Here is a 13635-nt window from a genome sequence, read left to right on the forward strand (position 1 = left end):
CGATGAGATCCCAAGCCTGGCCTCCAATCCCCCCAACCTTGGGGACAGTCATGAGGACCAGTGTGATGGGCTCCTTAACCGATGAGATCCTAAGCCTGGCCTCCAATCCCCCCAACCTTGGGGACAGTCGTGAGGACCAGTGTGATGGGCTCCTTAATCGATGAGATCCCAAGCCTGGCCTCCAATCCCCCCAACCTTGGGGACAGTCGTGAGGACCAGTGTGATGGGCTCCTTAATCGATGAGATCCCAAGCCTGGCCTCCAATTCCCCCAACCTTGGGGACAGTCATGAGGACCAGTGTGATGGGCTCCTTAACCGATGAGATCCCAAGCCTGGCCTCCAATCCCCCCAACCTTGGGGACAGTCGTGAGGACCAGTGTGATGGGCTCCTTAACCGATGATATCCCAAGCCTGGCCTCCAATCCCCCCAACCTTGGGGACAGTCGTGAGGACCAGTGTGATGGGCTCCTTAATCGATGAGATCCCAAGCCTGGCCTCCAATCCCCCCAACCTTGGGGACAGTCGTGAGGACCAGTGTGATGGGCTCCTTAATCGATGAGATCCCAAGCCTGGCCTCCAATCCCCCCAACCTTGGGGACAGTCGTGAGGACCAGTGTGATGGGCTCCTTAATCGATGAGATCCCAAGCCTGGCCTCCAATTCCCCCAAACTTGGGGACAGTCGTGAGGACCAGTGTGATGGGCTCCTTAACCGATGAGATCCCAAGCCTGGCCTCCAATCCCCCCAACCTTGGGGACAGTCATGAGGACCAGTGTGATGGGCTCCTGCCCTGGCTGCCTTGCTTGCTCTGAGAATCTGGGCTCAGATGGCTGCATCTCCAGAAGCCATCCTGGATTTCCTTGAATGTCACCTCCCAGAGGGCAGGGGCTGTCTCCTTTTTGCCTGTTTCCCTGACATATAGCAGTCCATGGCACATTGTAGGAGCTTTGAACATGTTTGTTGATTCAGATGGGGAAGTCACAACCACAAGGGAAGTAATTGACAACATTGAGGGGTGCCAGAGACTGAGATTATCTAATTAAACTTTCATTTTACCAAGGAGGCAACAGGCCCAGAGAAGGAAGGTGAGTTGTCCCAGGTCACCCTGACAAGAAGGAGCCCAGCTAGGGCTAACAAAGGACCCATCAGAGACAAGAGGTTTCTGAGCCAAAAGAAACCTAGCAAACAAACCTTCCTGATCAAATAAGAAAGATTTTTCTTCTGGGGCATCCCAGAGGCTTCCCTCTGCCCCCTTCTCCCTGAGCCAAGGGCTGGATCCCCTTTGAATTGGGGGTGGAGCAGGCTCCTCATCTCTCCCAAAGCAATTCCGGTCAGCCTGGCCCGAGTGTGGTGGTCTTGTCCCATACAGCAAGGCTCCCAAGGGTCTATCTGAGTTAGTAACATCAAACCCATGGAAGGTGATTCCTTAGTTTTCCTCTGGGAAAGGTGGGGTTCATCTGACCAGACTGGGGGGACTGAGTAAAAGCTGCGAAGGCAAGCCGCTGATGTCCAGGGACTCCGTGCCCCTGAGAGAGGCCTGGGCAGTCAGCTCTAGGAAGAGATCGCATGAGCCGTGCTGAGCCGAGCTCAGTGTCCTGGAGGTGGGTACCTCCTGGCACTCCCTGCCCCCAACTCTACCTAACTCCCCCCAGCTTTCTTCCTCTGAAAGAACAGCAGCTGACAGTCTGACTCCTACATCTGAGCACTGGACCAGATTCATTCATTTGTTGTTCACTTGTTTATTCATCTGTCCATCTCTCATGCACTCAGCCCGGAGCTAGACAGTTTTCATACAATGACTGTATTCTCCCTAAAGCCAGGCACACTTGAAGGATATTCCCTTTACTAAAAGCGCATTTTCTTTGTTTGAAATTGGGAGTGACATCTACGGAGGATTCCAGAATCTAGATGGTAAGTTCCCTACCTTTCAGAAGTGTCCATACCTATGGAGTTAAAAGGGACACTCTGAGCCCTGATCCCTTATTCTGGCAATCCTGACGTCACCTCATCTGCCCTTTGCTTCCCTCCAAGAAGAGACAGGGAGGTAATACTAGGCAGAGGATGAGAGTTTCCGAAGGGGAGAGATGTAGAGACAAGGAGAGACACAACGGCCAGCAACCTGTCCCGGACAATTGTCGGTATTGGACTTATGACAGGAAGATTGTGCCCTGCAAGGCAGTCAGCTGGGTATTAGGCTTGGGGTGTTTGCCTGGCACCTCTGGTTTAGTGATGGATTCACAGGGATAGACAGGTGCAGGGGCCAGAGCCTGGAACTGAGAGCCAGTGCCCTGTCAGGACAGCTGTGAGCATCACTGAAGACTTCTAGAAATTCACTACTTTCAGTCATGTCCAGCTCCTTGTGATCCTATTTTGGATTTTCTTGGCAGAGATACTGGAGTGCTTTGCCATGTCCTTCTCCAGCTCATTCTCTTGCTCAATGGGTCCTGAGTGGCTATTGTGGACTGCAGGCAGGACTAGGCTTGGGGCTTCCTCCTGGTTGGTCCCAGATGAGGAAACTAAAGCAAACAGGGTACAGTGACTTGCCCAAGGTCACATAGCTAGTAAGCATCTGAGGCTGGATTTGAACTTAGATCTTCCTGACTCCAGGCCCAGCACTCTCTCCATTGATCTGGTAAAATGTCTAGACAACCTGCCATGGATGAGTAACTGGCTACACCCTGCTCCTCCTCCCTCAGTGCTCGAAGATGGGAGGCATCTCTGATTGGCTCTGCCCCCTTCCTGGACTGGGGCACTGAGACACATGGGATTGGGGGAGGGGGAGGAAGCTGACTCCTACCTGAAGTAAGGAAGGGGAAGCTGCCTTGCCATGATGCATATCTCCATTGCCATCATATTTGACTATTTTTAGTCTAATCTAATTAAATAGTGCATTCAGCCGAAGCTGGGAGTGAAGGGCAGCGGCTGCCACACATGAGGGCATCAGAGGAAGGGGCATGACTCCTGTCTGTGGGAATGGTTCCCGAGTGATCAGCAGCCCCTGATTGCAGGCCTCCCCATTGATGACAACAGCAGGACTGCAGAGTGGGAAGGGCGGTGACAAGCTGCTGAGGCTCTGCCTTGCCTAAGGCTGCTCACCAGGTTACACGAGAAGTCCAGTCTGCTCTGGGACCTTGTCACCCGGTGCCCATCAGAGGAGGCTCACACAGTGGCTGAGGTGCAGAAGTTGTCCATCCACTTAATTTTATTCTCCAAAGTGAAGACCAAGGGAGATCGCTGGTGTTTATGGTGATACTAAGGATGAAAATGGTTCAGTGTTTGTTAGAGGGAGGGGAGGAGGAGACACAGCAGTGTGCGGAATCCTAGCTCTTTTAACAAGATCCTAAGAAGAGCCAGGGCCCAAAGTTTTCAAGGTACTGACAGAGCTCAGTGGTCAGCTCCAAATCCATGGTCCATGACTATGGCCTCTCTTAGGATGTCCATCCTGGGTCTGTGAGGGTCCTCTGGCCAAGCCCCTTTTCTCTGCCCATTTCACAAGCCCCAGATGGACTTTGTAGATGACCAGAGTAGGGTAGCTGTGACCATTCCTGACCCTAGCAAACAGGAATGCCTTCAGCTTTCTTCTTTGTATATCTCAAGGTACAAGAGTAAATGGCACGTTGGGGGAGCTCACATCCTACCATAACCTCAGGGAGGGGAGCAATACCCAGAAACCAACAAGGAAAGCTAAATCCCCTGGTCAGATTTCAGGCCTTGCCCTACCCAAGGCTTTCTGGGATGAAAGGGGCACTGTCTGGGACTGGGGGCACATCCCACTTGAGTGTTGCTGGCTTTTTAAAGAGAAGTTCACTTCAGGTGTATTTACAGTAGTTAATTTTGGCCCCAAGTGTTCCCTCCCAGAATCTTTGACAATCCTGGCTGCTGTGGGGTGACCGCAAGGATCATCTCCCACAATGATGGCCAGAGCAGAGACCGTTCTGGGGAGGATTTGATGAGGCACTTGCTAGAAAGGAGGAAAGGTCTGACAAAGGCCAGCATCTCTACCTGGCCCTTCTCTGCCTCATTTCCAAAGGATCTTTGGGTATCTGGGGCATGATGGGGGCTGAAGGAATCTTATCCCTCAGCTGCACTCCTTTGTAGTTTGGTTAAGCAGTCTTTGGGAATATTTGAAGGGACTCAGGATATGATAAGAATTGGAAAAAACATTTTTGGACCATCTCTCGAGCAAGAGTTTGGAGGAGCTGAAGGACCTGAAAAGACCTCTTGTAGAAGGTGAGATTTTAGGTGAATTTTGAAGGAAACCAGAAGCGGAGGAGGGAGAACATTCCAGCTTTCCCTGAGGCCAGCCAGAGAAAATGCAGAGCTCTGGCAGGTCTTATGGGAATACCAACCAGAAGGCTGGTGTCACTGCGCTGCAAAATCCAGGAGGGAGAGTCCAGTGGCAGAACACCAAGAGGGGACAGTTGTGCAGGGCTTGGAATGTCAAATAGAATTTTATATCTGATCCTGGAGCGATTAGGCTGCCACTGGAGTTTACTGACCTGTCGTTGGACCTCCTTCCCCTTTATAAATTCAGAAGCCTTTGTTCATTGAGGCTGACTGCTCAGGCCCCCCACTCAGGTCCCTTGGATCCCACACTCCTTCACGAGAAAGAACTTAAAATGACCAAGACTTGGCTGGCCTCGACCCCCTCTGCTGGCTATTGTTGGTATTTTCCCATTCTCTGTTAGTTTCTCAGGCTGTGGACCTGGTTAAATGAAATTGGGTCACTGGTCACTTCCACCTAATAGTGTGAGAGCCATACTGAAATGGGGGCCCAGTCCCTCAAACCATTGGTAAAAATGTCAAACAGCACAAAGTCCAGCCCAAATGCCTGCGATCCTCCACAGGAGACCTTCTTCCAGTTGGCATCACATCATTAATGCAGATCCGGATCTGCCTAATCGTACCATGGATACTTCTGTCCAGCCTTTCCACAAGAAAAGCATGAGACATATTGTTAAATGCTTAGCTAAAATGTAGACAAACTCTTATCTATATACCATTTCCAATTTAGTAACTTTATTTAAAAAAGGAAATATGCCCCATCTTCCCTAACTTTTCTCAGTAATCACTACTTCCATACCTAGATGGTCACTGCCAGGAATTGAAGCCCAGCTTACTGGTCTATAATCTGTAGACTCCTTTCACATTCTTTTTTGCAAAATCAGGACAACCAGTTCTGAAACCATCTGACTGTGTCCTCATCTAATGTGTATTTCTCTATCTTCTCAGAGGTTTCAGATACTTTATTAAAAGCTTTCCTTACTAAAATTAAGTAAATGGTGAACACAGAATTCCTCTCATCTGCCATTTTAGTAATCCTGCCAAAAAATGAAATTAGGTTAGTAAGGTATAGCACACACGCTCTGGTCTCTCCCTCTGAAAGCCCCCTAGCAAACTGGGTCGCCAGAGAGAAGCTGACGACTATTCCCCTTGGGGATCTGGAGGCAACCCTGGGGGCTTTGGCTTCTAAACAATATTGCATATGAGCCCCGATCCAATAACATTTTTTAAAGTTCTGAATTCTCCCTCTCTCATCTCTCCCCTGACCCAATGAGGAGGCGAGAAAACAAAACCTATTACAAATATGTCTAATCAAGCAAAACAAAACCTTGCATTAGCCATGTCCAGAAAATGTATACATCAGTCTGGACCTCTGAGTCCTTTACCTTTCTATATGAAGGTGGGTAGCATGTTTTCTTTTCATGAGTCCTCTGAAATTATGATTGGTTACTGTGTTGGTTAGAGTTTGTAAGTCTTAAAAAGTTGTCTTTCCAATATTGTTATTATCGTATAAAATGTTCTCCTGGTTCTGCTCATTTCCTTCTGCATCAGTTCATACAAATCTCTGAAACCATCCTCTTCATGATTTCTTCAGCACCATAGTATTCCATTGTATATATATTATACACACATATGTGTAAAATATATATAAAATATGTCCAGTAATCCTGAATTGATAGGTACCCTATCAGTTTCTAATTCTTTGCCACCACAAAACCAGCTACTATAAAAATGTTTGTATATGTGAGTCCTTTTCTTCTTTCTTTCCTTTCTTTGGGGTATAGACCTGTTAAAGGCATTGATGGTTTAAAGAGTATGCACAGCTTAATAGCTTTGGGGGCATAGCTGGAAATTGTGGATGGCTGGATAAGTTCATTCAACAATGCATTAATGTACCTGTTTTCCCACAGTTTGTCAATTTTGTCACAGTTTTTTCAGCATTGTCATTTTCCTTTTTTGTCAGTTTTGCCAGTCTGATAGGTGCGAGGTGGTATCTCAAAGTAGATGGAATTTGCATTTCTCTAATTACTGATTTAGATATTTTTCGTTTTGGCTATTGATAGTTTGAATTTCTTCCTCTAAAAATACTTAATCACATCCTTTGAACACATCGATTGAGAAATGGCTCTTATTTTCATAAATTTGGACCAGTTAGCTATAAATCTTAGAAATGAGACTTTATCATTTATGATGAAAAATGCTATCTATCTCCAGAGAAAGAATTGATGGAGTCTGAATGCAGGTGAATGCTTTCTATTTTTAACTTTTTTTCATGTTTTTTTTTCTTTTTTGGTTTGTGTTTTCTTTCACAATGTGACTAATACAGAAATATGTTTTGTATGTAATCTATATCAGACTGCTTACCATCTTAGGAAAGGGGACAGGGAGGAGGGAAGGAGGGAATTTGGAATTAAATTTAAAAAAAAAGAATGTTAAGAATTGTTTTGCATGTATTTGGAAATTATATGTATATGTATGATTGTGTGTATATATATGAAATATATACTATATATATGTTAAATGAGACTATCAGAAATACTTGCTGCAAAGATACCCCCCCCCCAAATTTCCTGCTTCTCTTCTAATTTTAGCTGCATAGGTTTTATTTGGGCAAACACTTCTTAAATTTATGTAATCAAAATTAACCAATTTACCTATTGTGAAGCTCTCTATCTCTAGCTTGGTCACAAACTCTTCTGTTAGCCATAGATATGACAAGTGGTTTCTTCCTTGCTCCTGTAATTTGTTTATGATGTCATTCTTTATGTCTAAATCATGTACCCACTTGGAGTTTGTCTTGGAAAACAATGTGATATTTTGGTCTATGCCTAATTTCTGCCAGGCTCCTTTCCAGTTTTTCCCAACCATTTTCCGCATATAGTGAGTTCTTGGTCAATAGTTGGGCTAATTGGGATATTATCAAACACCAGCATATGATGATCATTTGCATCTGTTTATGGTGTACCTAATCTATTCCACTGATCAACCTCTCTATTTTTTACCCAGTACCAATCTTTTTAAATGATTATAGCTTTGCAGTACAGTCTGAGGTCCGGTACTGCTAAGTGCCCCTCTTTCAGTTTTTTTTTCATTAATTTCCTTGATATTTTTGACATTTTTTTTTTTTTGCTCAAGATGAATTTTGTTATTTTTCTAGGTCTCTAAAGTAATTCCTTGGTAACTTGGTATGGCACAGAATAAGTAAATTAATTTAAATAGTATTGTCATTTTCAGTGTATTGGCTTGGCCTATCCATGAGCAATTAATATTTTCCTATCATTTAGACTTATCTTTATATGTGTAAAGAGTTTTTGTAATCATGTTCATATATAGTCATACATATATAGTCATATGTAGTTCCTGTGTCTATCTTGGCAGGCAGACTCCCAAATGTTTTAGATTGTCTGTAGTTATTTTAAATGGAATTTCTCTTTCTATCTCTTTGTTGGAAATCCGTAGAAGTGCTGACGATGTGGGTTTGTTTTATATCTTGCAAATTTGCTCACATTGTTAATTGTTTCATTTTTTTTTAGTTGACTCTCCAGGATTCTCTAAATAAAATGTCATACTATCTGCAAAAAGTAATAATTTTGTTTCCTCTTAGCCTATGCATATTCCTTCCATTTCTTTTTCTTGTCTTATTGCTAAAGGTTGTGTTTGTCCTTCATTCTTGAAGAGGACCATGACATCACGGAGATGATGATATGACTTGTAGTTGACTTTGATTTGAGTGAGTGAGGGCTGTGCAAGTTCACCAGCCTCACTTTCTCCTCCAGAGCCATCTGGGTCCACTGGTCTGATATTCATCAGGATGACTGGGGATGGCCCAAGATGCATTGGGACACCCTGGTCCTTTCAGGCTAAGATCTTTTCAGGTTCTCACTTTGAGTGAGGTAATGCCCATTCAGTGAATAGGCCTCTTTAAGAAGTTAATCAAGGGATGGCCCCTTTAATCAAAAACTGGGAGGGGAAGAACCTCAGGGTTCCTGGCCAAAAGAGAAGGGTATTTACATTCATTCTGTGTTAGGTCAGCAGGGACCTATTGTCTAATCTATTAGTTCTAGAGTGAGATGGGTTTTAAGGCTTGGTTTTTGAGAATAAAATCTAGCCAGTAAACCCGAAGTTAAGGAGGCAGCCTTCAGCTACAGAAATGGAGCGTGGAGAGGAGGCAGAGGCAGAGGCAGAGGCTACTCTCAGGTTGTGTTTGTCCTTCATTTGCAAAGAGGACCATGACATCAGGGAAACGGTGACATGACATAGTTGACTTTGATTTGGATGAGGGAGGGCTGTGCAAAGTCACCAGCTTCACTTGAATGGAAGTAGTGATAATAGACAGCCTCACTCTATCCACAATCTTATTGGAAAAGTCACTAGCTTATTTCCCTCCATTACAAATAATGCTTGCTCTTGGTTTTAGATGCATACTACTTATGTAGGAAAGTTCTACTTATAAAGGAAAGTTCTAATTATTCATATGCTTTCTAGTTGTTGTTTTGTAAACAGTAATGGGTGTGTTGTTCCATCCAAAAGCTTTTTCTTCACAGATTAATGTAATTACATTTTTTTCATTGTTTTGTTACTATAAATTATGTTTAGTTTTCCTAATATTGAACCAGCCCTGCACTCCTCACATAAACATAGCCTGGTCTTGGGATAGAATCCTTGTGATGTGTCACTCTAATGCTTTTGCTGATATTTTATTGAAAATTTTTGTATCAATATTCGTTAAGGATGTTGATCTCTGGGTTTTTTTTTCTCTATTTTGACTCTACTTGGCTTAGGTATCAAAACCATATTTGCATCATAGAAGAATTTTGGTAGAATCTCTTCTCTTCAAACAGTTTATATAGTAGTTTAATTAATTGTTCTTTAAATGTTTGGTAGAATTAGCTTGTAAATAGATCTAGTCCTGTTTTCCCCCCTCAAGGAACTCATTTATGACTTGTTCAATTTATTTTTCTAAGATAGGGTTATTCGAGTATTCTATTTCTCATTCTATTCATCTTTATATTTTTGTAAATATTCATCCACTTCATTTAGACTGCCAGTTTCATTGGCATATTGTTGGGCAAAATTGCTCCAAATGATTGCTTTTCTTTCATCTTCATTGGTTGTGAATTCATCTTTTTGATTTTTGATACTGGTAATTTAGTTTTATTCTTTCTTTTTGAAAATAATCAAATCAGCTAATTGTTTATTGAATTTATTATTGTTTTTTTAAAATCTCTTATTTATTAATTCAGTATTTTTTTTCTTTCAATATTGTTAACCTTTCCTTTGATTTGTCAGGATTCCCATTTTGGTGTTAAATTAGGGATTTTTAATTGTCTATTTTCCTCATTTTTTTAGTTGCATGCCCAATTCATTGATTTGCTCTTTCTTTTAGTGATATAAATGTTTAGAGATGTAAAATTTCCCCTAAGTAATGATTTAGCTGCATCCCACAAATTTTGCTATGCTTTTTCATTGTTGTCATTATCTTTAATGAAGGTATTGATTATTTCTATAATTTGTTCTTTAACCCACCCATTCTTTATGATTATGTTTGTTTCCAGTTAATTGTTAATCTTTGCTTCAAATATTCTTTATTGAATATAATTTTATGATGCTATGTTTGGTAAAGGATACACTTAACATTTCTACTTTTCAACATTTGATTGTGAGGGTTTTGTGTCCTAATTCATGGTCAATTTTTGTAAACTGTGAAAACACAATTGAAAAATAGGCATACTCCTTTCAATTCTCATTTAATATTCTCTAGAGATCTATCACATCTAACTATTGTAAAATTCTATTCAGTTACTTAATTTCTTTCTTTATTTTTGGTTAGTTGCATATTTCTGAGAGAGGTGAATTGAAGTCCCCCATTACTGTAGTTTTATGATCAATTCCTCCCTGTTACTCAACTTTTCCTTTATGAATTTATATGCTATGAAATTTGTTGCTTATATATTTAGTATTGGTGTTAATTCGTTGTCTATGGTACCTTTTAGCAAACTTTAGTTTCCATGTTTATCTTTTTTAATCAGACCTTTCTCCCCACCCTTCCCCTCTATGATTATACTTAGTTTTGCTGGGTAAGTTATTCTTGGTTGTAAGCCTAGATCTTTTATTTTCCAGAATGCCACATTCTAAGCTCTCTCCTGTTTTATAGTGGTGGCTGCTAAGTCTTGTATAATTGTGACTGTGGTTCCTTTGAACTTGAATTCTTTCTTTCTTACTCTTTGCAATATTTTTACTTTGACTTTGGAGCTCTGGATTTTTGGCTCTGATATTCCTGGGAGTTTTCATTTCAGAGTTGCTTTCAGGGGGTGACCAGTGGATTCTTTCAACTTCTACTTCACCCTCTGGTCTAAAGTGATCTGAGCAGTTTTATGATTTCTTGAAATATTATGTCAAGGCTCTCTCTCTCTTTCTCTGTCTCTCTCTCTATCAGAGAGACATGGCTTTCAGGTAGTCCAATCATTTTAAAACATCTTTCCTCATTTTGTTTTCCTGATTAGTTTTTTGTTGTGAGATATCTTACATTTTCTCTTATGTTTTTTAGTCTTTTGACTTTGTTTTAACATATCTTGGTGTCTTCTGGAATCTCTTTGGTCAATTTTAATTTTCAGGGAGTTATTTTCTGGGGTACAGTGTTGTGCCTCTTGTTCTAAGGTCTTCATTCTCTTTTCATGTTTTTCTTCCAAAGCTTTCACTTGATTTTTAAATAATTTTTGGCTCTTTTTTTAAAAGTGCTTTCTTTAGTTCTTCCTGGAATTCTTGTTGGGCTTGTGTCCAAGCTGCATTTTTCTTTGAGGCTTGGCTCATAGATGTTTTCAAATCATTTTCTTCTTCTGTGTTTTTGTCTTGAACTTCCCTGATACCACAGTAGCTCTTTATGATTGAGGTTTTGTTGTTGTTGTTTATTTGCTCATTATTCTAGCCTCTACTTCTTGATTCTGGACTTTATATTAGGGCTGGGATCTGCTCACCTCTGGAGATGTCTGGTCTGAGCGTCTGTCCTTTTGTGTCCTGCTCCTTTCACAGCTCAGTCTGGGGGCCTGCAAGTTTTCAGTGCTCCCAAAAAGATATGATCTGGGTCTGTTCACTACCCTCCTGGTCTAAGCTCTGACAGTTCATGCCAGGTTTGGATCTGTTGTCTTGTCCTTAGTTGGTGGCGTCAGCAGACAGCTGTTGGACTCACCCATGGTTAGAGAGCTGGAAGGTTCTGTATGTCCAGAGGGACTGAACTCCCCTTTGACCTAGGACCCCTGCCCCTGCAGGCTTAAGCACTGAACTGCTCCAATCCTAGGCTCAGAGCCCCACAGTGCTGTTTTCCAGACTTGTCCTTGCTCAGTATGTAGCTAGGGCTCATGCTCCTGACCACTCCTCTCTTCTCTGTATCGATGACTGGGACATAGGTAAAAGAGCTTCCAGACAGTCTCACTCCTGTGTCCAGAACTTGTTAAGGAATCCCAGGATCTCTTGCTCTTCTACTGCCCCATCTCAGTCCTCTTTAATCTCTAGCTACTGGAATGCTCCCTCCCACCATGTGTGTTCCTGGGCAGATCCCTGTCTCCAGGGTCCACAAACCTCTTTGTCTCCCTAACCTACCCTGGCCTGGAAAAATGATTCACTGAGACTTTCTTGGTTTTCCTGATCAGAATTCATTCTGAAGCATTTTCTAGAGCTTTATTGAGAAGGTGTGCTGGGTAAGCTAAGGCTAAGATGCTTCCTCTCTCCCTGATCACCTTGACTCTACCTCTGCCCCAGGCTCACTGATGAATGATGAACCCCCACCTGGAGGGTGGGAGGGGTAGGGACAGCCTGGCACCTTCAGTATGAGCTACCTTGTCCCAGTGGTTATCATCCAGTCTTTCCAGAAGTTGGTGGGTAAATCATATCTCCTCCATGGGAAGGTCTTAAGTCAGGGCCCTGAAGGTGTGCATTTAGGGTTTGTTGGCTCTGTCACAGAACTTCACAGTTTGTGTCCAACCCTTGTACATGGAGCAAGGGACCAGAAGCCTACTGGGTGTTCTGAATGGCTTCCCGGAGCTTGGTGAGGGGCTTCTCTCAGTGAAGGATTGGCTTGGCCAGGCACCCAGACACCTCAGAAGCCCCCTTAGCCTAATCTGTTCAGAGCGCTTGGGATGAGGGTAAGTAAGGTCTTCAAATGAGTCTGTGACAGAAAGCTTTAGGATTCTAGGACTGGGTGGAGATGGATTGCACTGGTGCCACCCCCACCCCACTTTGCCCCACCTGGCCTTGATGGCTGGTGGTGTCCAGGCTGAGAGCAGAGCTGTTCTCTGAGCCAGCTGGGCTCTCCTGGGCCTGAAGCATTTTGAGCAGAGGTTGTGGGGGGCCGCGTGTGAGAGGCTAACACGCGGCAGACCTGGCAGCACGTCCAGCCCGTTGGCTCACGTTGGACAGAGCCTGACATTCCAGGCCCCTCCCGTGCAGCCACAAGGGCAGCCTCAGAGCCAGAGAGCTCAGGGTCTGATCCCCAGAAAAGCCGCAGGAGCTGCCTCCTCACCTGTGACTGTGGCTGCCCCGTGGGCCAAGTCAGCAGCTCCTCCCTCTCATGTTGGGGCTGGTGGGAAGCCACTGGAACAAGCTGGGTTTGGAAAGGCGGCTTACCTGCTCAGCACTCCCCTTCCAAAATAGAATCCCAGTGAAGAGTGCAGCCTTTAATTACCTCTGTCCTAACCATCAGGCCGCCCAGTGATGACTGTGATCGGCCGGTCTCGAGTTATAATTATAGAGTTAGAAGGAAAAACTGCCGACTTTGTCCTGGCTCATTATAAATATCACGTAACCGTCTTCTCTTCTCTATGATTTACTGTATTGGAAGCAGACTGCCCTAGAGCCGGCCCCCATCTGGCCTGATGCTCTGAGCAATAGAGACTTGAAGCCACCGCACAGACCCTCCAGGCATCAGCCCTGACCAGCATTGGCCAGGGGGTGGGGGTGGGGGTGGGGGCATCAGAAGGTCTAGAGTCCTGGTTCTGCTGCTGGCCTGCTGTGTGGACCTGGGGAAGTCACCCACAACTGCTGTCTTAGATACCTTCCTTGACCTACTTGTCTGAGGCAGGCATACAGTGGGAAGCCCCAAGTACCCAACAGCCAAGGCCTGGGTTACGTCCACCACCACCATCACCACCATCACCATTACCACCACCATTAGCCATGAATCACTGTGTGCTCTGTGCTCGCTCACATGCTGATTCTCAAATATTCTTGGTCTTTCCTGAGGGCTGCTTGTGGTTTACTACTAGAACATTCAAGTGCCATGGTTTATCCACTGTAGTGCCCAGTATAGCATTCTGAACTCAGCTGGAGCTCATTACGTAAAGGCCAGTTAAAAGACCTG

This window comes from Trichosurus vulpecula, chromosome 4 (assembly GCF_011100635.1).
Source record: "Trichosurus vulpecula isolate mTriVul1 chromosome 4, mTriVul1.pri, whole genome shotgun sequence".
Lineage (NCBI taxonomy): Eukaryota > Metazoa > Chordata > Mammalia > Diprotodontia > Phalangeridae > Trichosurus > Trichosurus vulpecula.